Source organism: Micropterus salmoides, unplaced genomic scaffold, assembly GCF_014851395.1.
Source record: "Micropterus salmoides isolate LMB-PRFRI ecotype aquatic unplaced genomic scaffold, ASM1485139v1 Ms_hic_scaffold_12, whole genome shotgun sequence".
Lineage (NCBI taxonomy): Eukaryota > Metazoa > Chordata > Actinopteri > Centrarchiformes > Centrarchidae > Micropterus > Micropterus salmoides.
Window position 1 is genome coordinate 12894760 of NW_024040263.1, and position 7089 is coordinate 12901848.

Below are 7089 nucleotides of genomic sequence, written 5' to 3' on the forward strand. Positions count from 1 at the left end.
CACAGCAGGCAAGACAAAGGTTATGGCTGGTACAACTCTATACTGCTTTAAGCAAGCACAAAGTTTGGTAACTGGTAGATAAAGTAGATTAAATAAAATGAAACTGTTATGTTTAGGCCTTGCCTCCTCCTATTTCCTAGTGTTCTCCCTGTGGTTTCCTCCCCTGCTGTCTGTGTGTGTTCATGGGCGTGTCCGATCCTGGCTCCTCTTCACCGGCATAGTCTCACACCTGCGGCTCATCCAGTAATCACCACCTGCTGTCAAATACCCTGGTTCAGCCTCCACTCTTCGCTAGGATTTCCGCTTGGCTACTGGTGGAGTGACGCGACACGCGACAGTGGATTCCGGAAAAACGAGTACTGTGGTCTGTCTGAATTTTGCACTGGGTGGAGAACGAAGTGCGAGTTTGTTGGTTGGTGAGTCGATTAAGAGGTGGTGTGGGATAGCATCGGCCGACGGCCTGTATAGGTCCGGTAGCGGTGCTATTTCACAGCTTCTGGTTGCTCATTAAACCAATAATCTGGATAGTAAGTACATTTATTTGTCCCTGTAAGGAAATTTGTTTGCATGGCAATCAAGTAGGCATTACAAACATACATCATACAACATACATCATACATATACACCAAAAGAGAACCTTTAAATATACAAAGTCACATACTAATACACTTAACACATATTTCCCCATACCCTGCACTTTTGACTACCTATTTGATTAGGCAATACCAGACCAGCTGAGTATCCTACCTATTAACTTACATATTTAAAAGCTTAATTGCGTGAGGCACAAATGAAAACTTTGATCTATTTTTGGTAAATAGAGGGAGGCAATATTGTCGCCCAGAAGGCAGTAGTTCGAATGAAGAGGCAAGGGGGTGCCTCTTGTCTCCCACAATGGTTTTTGCCATTGGTTGGATGACTTTTTGCGTAGGGATGGCAGGGAGACAGGTGGATGGTATGGATTACAGTGAGGCAGAGGGAAATGGTAGTGATGAGAGGAGGGAAAGTGATTGGGAGGAAGTAGGGAGAATGCATAGGGATAAGAAGGAGGCTAGTCGTAAAAGAAAGAAAAAAGGTTGTGATAGTTCAAATGGGACAGAAAGTGAAGAAGATGAAGGGAAGGAACCTAAAATAAGATTGCTTAATGTAGTGGTACGATTTGAGGGAGAAGGAGGAGTAAAAAAAATGGATCCACTTAAGTTAACTAAAATAATAAGACAAAGGTAGGAGAAGTGAAGTATGCAAGAATTTTGGGAGATGGAAATCTACTGGTAGGATGTAATAATGAAGTACAGATGGAAAAAGCAAAGAAGATGAGTTGTGTTGGAAAAATAAAAATAGTAAAAGTAGTAAGAGTGGGGGAGAAAATAAATGGCGGAAGTAAGGGAATGATATATGGAATTCCACTTACTGTAAATATGAAAGAGTTGGTGGAGAACTTGAGAATGAAGAATAGGTCAGTTAAAATTGCAATAAGAATGACACGGGGAGTGGAGAAAGTAGAAACAGAATCTGTATTGGTTGAGTTTGAAACAAAGGAGGTACCAAAAGAGGTATATTATGGATTTATGAGATACAGCATAAGAGAGTATGTACCTAAGCCAATGAGATGTTATAATTGCCAGGAATTTGGACATATGGCTAATGTATGTAAAGGAAAGAGGAGGTGTGCTAGGTGTAGTGGTGATCATGAATATGGAAAGTGTGGGTAAGAAGTAAGACCAAAGTGTTGTAACTGTGGAGAGAATCATAGTGTGACATTTTGGGGATGCGAAGTGATGAAAAAAGAAGTTACAAAGTACAATAGATAAAATTAAAAGAAAACATTTCTTATGCTGAGGCTGTTAAGAGAACAGAGCAGGAAAAGAAGAATCAGAGTGGAGAAAGTACAAAAAGGGTGAGCAGGGAAGATCACCAAGAAAAGAAGGAAAAATGGGAAGAGAAGAAGAAAATAGTGACATTCATAGCAGGGGTGATAAATGCTACAGCTGAAGTCAGGTCTGAAACTGAAAGAATCCAGGTTATTGTTAAAGCAGCAATACACCACTTAGATATGGCAGGATTAAAGTGGGAAGAAGTGAGGGATGAACTCAGTGTACAGTCGAGTCAAGAGACAACATGTATAGGTTAATAATTTTGTAATGCTAATCCTTCAATGGAATGCAAGAAGCTTGATCGCAAATGGTCAGGATTTCAAGCAGTTTATAAGGAGTAGAAGAGAAAAGCCAGATGTTATATGCATTCAGGAATCCTGGTTAAAGCCTAATTTGGACTTTATAATATATGGATATGTATCAGTTAGACAAGATAGGGAAAATGGTGGTGGAGGGGGATGTATAACATTTATAAGACAAGGGATTCCGCATAGGGTGTTAGGTATAGGAAAGGAGCAAGAATATATAGTGGTAGAAACATGGGGTGAAAGGAAAAGAATTGTAGTTATAAATTATTACAATCCATGTAGAAAATTAGATCTTGAGGAAATAGAGGGGCAAGGCAATAATAATATTGTATGGTGTGGGGATTTCAATGCGCATAATACATTGTGGGGTAGTGAGAAGATGGATAGTAATGGACAAGTAATTGAAGAGTTATTGGATGAGGAAAACTTAGTATGTTTAAATGATGGAAGTAAAACAAGGATAGAGGTTAGTACGGGGAAGGAATCTGTACTTGACCTTACACTGGTGTCTAGTAGTATGGCAGCGATAAGTAATTGGAGTGTATATAAGGATGGGACAATAGGAAGTGATCATTATCCAGTATTATGTAAAATTAATATTTCATTGTCTCAAAGTATAGAAGAAAGAGGAGCAAGATGGGTATTTGAGAAGGCTAATTGGGAACATCTTCAGAGAGAAAGTGATAGATGTTTGAGCCAGATTGAGTATAATGATGATATAGAGACACTGAAAAATAAAATAAAGAAAGGTATAATAACAGCGGCAATGGAGTCTATTCCAAAAAGTAAAAGTAAGGTAAAGAGGAAAATCGTACCATGGTGGGATGAGGAATGTAAAGAAGCAGTCAGAAATAGGAACAAAGCATTTAAAATAATGAAAATAACTCATAACTTCAGGCACATGATTCAATATGAATATGCTCAGGCAATAGTAAGGAAAACAATTAGGCAGGCAAAAAGAACATATTGGAGGAACTATTGTAGCTCAATTGGGAATACAACTCAGATTGGAGAGATGTGGACAATGATTAAAAAGATGGGTGGTGAAAGGAGAGAATGGAGTTATCCAGTTTTGAGTAGTGGAAATGAAATTGCAGTGACAAATAAGGAAAAGGCTGAAATGTTAGCAAATACATTTGTCAATGTGCATAGCTCTAATAACTTATCTGAACAAGGGAAGAGAGGCAGAGAGAAGACTAAATCTGAAAATGTAGAGGTATTTATGAAGATGGGGAAAGTGGAGGATGAACAAAATGTACTATTTAACATGGGAGAATTAAAGAGAGCAATGGCCAAAACTGGGAAGACTGCACCAGGAAAAGATGACATTTGTTATAGCATGTTGAAACAGTTAAGTGAGGAGGGGAAGAATAAGTTGTTGATGCTGTACAATAAAGTGTGGGAGGAAGGGAAACTTCCAAAGAGCTGGAAGGAGGCAATTATTGTGCTGATAAGGAAACCTGGGAAAGAAGCTAGTAAACCTACAAGTTATAGACCTATTGCTCTGACATCTTATGTCTGTAAATTAATGGAAAGAATGATAAATGAGAGGTTAATGTATATTATGGAAAAAAGAGGTATGGTGGCTGAATGTCAAAGTGGGTTTAGAAGAGGTAGGAATACTATGGATGCAGTATTGTGTTTGGAAGATAACATAAGAAAAGCACAAGTAAATAAAGAGACAGCAGTGGCAGTATTTTTCGATGTAGAAAAGGCATATGATATGCTATGGAGAGAGGGACTAATGATTAAATTGTATAATATGGGAATTAGAGGAAATTTTCTTAACTGGATCAAGGATTTCCTGGAAGGAAGAACAATTCAGGTTAAAATAGGGGCAGACCTATCAAGTGAACATGTTTATAGAAAACGGAACTCCTCAGGGGAGTGTTGTAAGTCCCACATTATTTTCAGTAATGATTAATGATATATATGTGAATATACCAATAGGTATGGGAAGATCACTTTTTGCGGATGATGGGGCAATATGGAAAAAAGGAAGATATATAGAACATGTAGTTAAAAAAATACAAGAAGGGATACAGCATGTTGAGAAGTGGGGAATAAAGTGGGGTGTAAAATTTTCTATAGAGAAAACTAAAGTAATGTTTTTCACAGGGAAGAAAATCAAGGAAAATATTAATATAAAACTATATGGAAGTAACTTGGAGAGAGTTAAAGCATTCTGTTTTTTAGGAGTATACTTTGACACAAGGTTAACATGGGTAGAACATATTAGAAATGTAGAAGACAAATGTAAAAAAGTAATAAATTTAATGAGATGTTTAACAGGACTAGAATGGGGAACAGATTATAAATCACTGAAATATATACAGTATATGTAAGTCTAATAAGATCAAGGATGGATTATGGAAGTGTGGCATATGGATCAGCAGCCAAATCTGTAGTTAGGAGGCTTGATGTAATACAGGCTAAAGCACTGAGATTATGTCTAGGGGCAGTTAAAACATCACCAGTGTGTGCTCTACAGGTGGAAGCAGGAGAAATGCCATTGAACATCCGATGTAAACAATTGCTTGTAAATTATTGGGTAAATCTAAAAGGGCATGGAGATAGTCATCCAACTAAAATAATATTAAAAGATAATTGGGAAAGGGAGAGAGCACAAAAGTTCAGTTTTGGGTGGGTCGGAGATGAGGCGGCTAGAGAATTGGGAGTGTATGAAAAGGAATTCTGCCCAACTATAATATGGCCTGATACACCAGTATGGAAGCTAGAAACCATGGAAGTTGATTTTAAATTACTTTGAGTTAAAACAGTAAGTAATAGTACAGATCTGGTAGCGGAATTTTATAGACATATAGATTTTAAATATAAAGAGTATATTCAGATTTATACAGACGGATCAAAGGATCCAGAAACAGGAAAGACTGGATCTGCAGTTTACATTTTCAACCAAAGAGGTGAGATAAGCAGACGAACCACAAATGATCTGAGTGTGTATGCAGTTGAATTATATGCTATGCTATGCAGTGTCAGCTTTATACAGTCACATGACTGGTATATCTAATAGTCATCAGGATTTACTGTATTCAATATTGATAATATACACAAGAATAAGGGAAAAATGCTATGAGATTCAATTGACTTGGATTCCTGCTCATATTGGCATTGTGGGTAATGAGAGAGTGGACAAGTTAGCCAAACAAGCTGTTAAAAAAGAGAGTATTGAAGAAAATATTAAGTTGTCAAAGTCTGAAGGAAAGAGTATAATATGGAAAGAAGCCATTAGAGAATGGCAACATCAGTAGGATATGGAAACTAAAGGGAGACATTTATATGCTATACAAAGTAAAGTTGGGGCGGTGAAGAATACGGGAGGGAATAGAAAAGAAGAAATAGTTATGACCAGATTAAGGATAGGTCACAGTAATTTGAATAGCACATTACACATTATAGGGAAGCACCCAACTGGTTTTTGTGGTTGTGGTCAGGTTGCAGAAACTATAGAGCATGTGTTTTTGAGTTGCAGACAATATGAAGAACAGAGGAAAATATGATGGAAGAGTTAGGAATAGTTGGAACAATAGGGACAGGAATGAAGGAAATACTGGAAAGTGGGTAGAATGAACAAAGCAGAGGAAATATTTTCTTATTTTTATCAAGAATAGGTATGATGAGAAGAATATGATGTAACTGGACATGACAGGAAATAAAGCCGGAAGATGGCGGTAGTGCAACGATAATGGATGCAAGCTGCCGATAAACTCTAAAGAAGAAGAAGAAGAACACTCTTCGCTAGTTCACCACCTGTGGTGCAATTGCTCTGGCCAAATGCTTTTGCCTCTCTGTATTTTTGAGTGTTGCTTTTGTGAATCTCTCCTAACGTCCTGTTTCCCTTGTCCACCTCAGTACCATCCGAGCCTGAGACGCTGCCCGCCTGTCTACCTGAACTCTGCCTGACAGCCAGCCAAGCCACTCCGCCCTGAACTGAACTAGGACGCCACTACCTCTGCCTGGAAGTCTGAACTGGACTAAGGAACGCCATTACCTAGTCCCACCCTGCCTGGAAAGCCTCGCTTTCCCAAGTCATTCATTCCCTTTCCTACACGGGGATTAATAAATCGGATCGTGTGTCTTACATCTAACTTGTGTCCGCCTCTGAATCCTCCAGTGAAAACATAACGGAAACCATAGTGGTCAGCATGGCAAACTGAGTGCTGGTTAAAAACAAAATGAAGCAAACTAGTAAGGTTCAGAAACTGCAAGACAACCAATGTAGCACAGACCATTTTTCAAACACGGAGAAAAAAAATGACACAGTATATGGCAATATACTCCGCTCAGACAGTTTGTCAACATAAGAACAACTGCATATCAGTTCATAAGAAGTGCAGCAAGAGGGGATTTCATTATCCCACTGAGAAAAATGTTTAGTCAATCTGCAGCCTCTGTTAGTTACACTAAAGTGGAACCCAATGACATCAACTATTAAAGGACTGGACACAGTTTATTGCTTTGTTACTTACTCACTTACAAGTCTTTTATTGTGGCTTTGCTTTTATTGTGTCAGAGCAATATATGTATTTAATATGTGACTTTCATGTCTGTGCTTCTGCTTTGTATGTTTCAGTTAGTGTAGGGTAATGCAGCACAATGTTGTCTATGTCCATGTTTCTATTAAATATGTCCCTTTTTTTTTTTTTTGCTTTGTGTGTCTTGTCTGTTAAATAGTACCTGGACGTCTTGAAATGGTGTCCTAAGTGATGTTTTTTAGTAACATTAATATTGTCTTTTTATTCTTTTTTATTGTTTTGCATGCTTATAAATGATCTCAATAACTTTGTTATTTTAATCTTATATTCTCTTTTTAGAGTGACTTTTCATCCGTCAGTAGGCAACTGATGAAAAATAGCCTCTTTTTTGTGCATGTAACAGGTTCGCAA

General features: G+C 37.8%; 1 long non-coding RNA gene across 1 annotated transcript; it reads left to right on the top strand.

Annotated features, from left to right (window-relative positions):
• Positions 1-316: 316 nt before the first annotated feature.
• LOC119899040 lies at positions 317-6846 on the top strand. The gene is made up of 2 exons (XR_005443692.1): positions 317-527; positions 6056-6846. It is a non-coding gene; the product is annotated as an uncharacterized LOC119899040 (long non-coding RNA).
• The last annotated feature ends 243 nt before the right edge of the window (positions 6847-7089 follow it).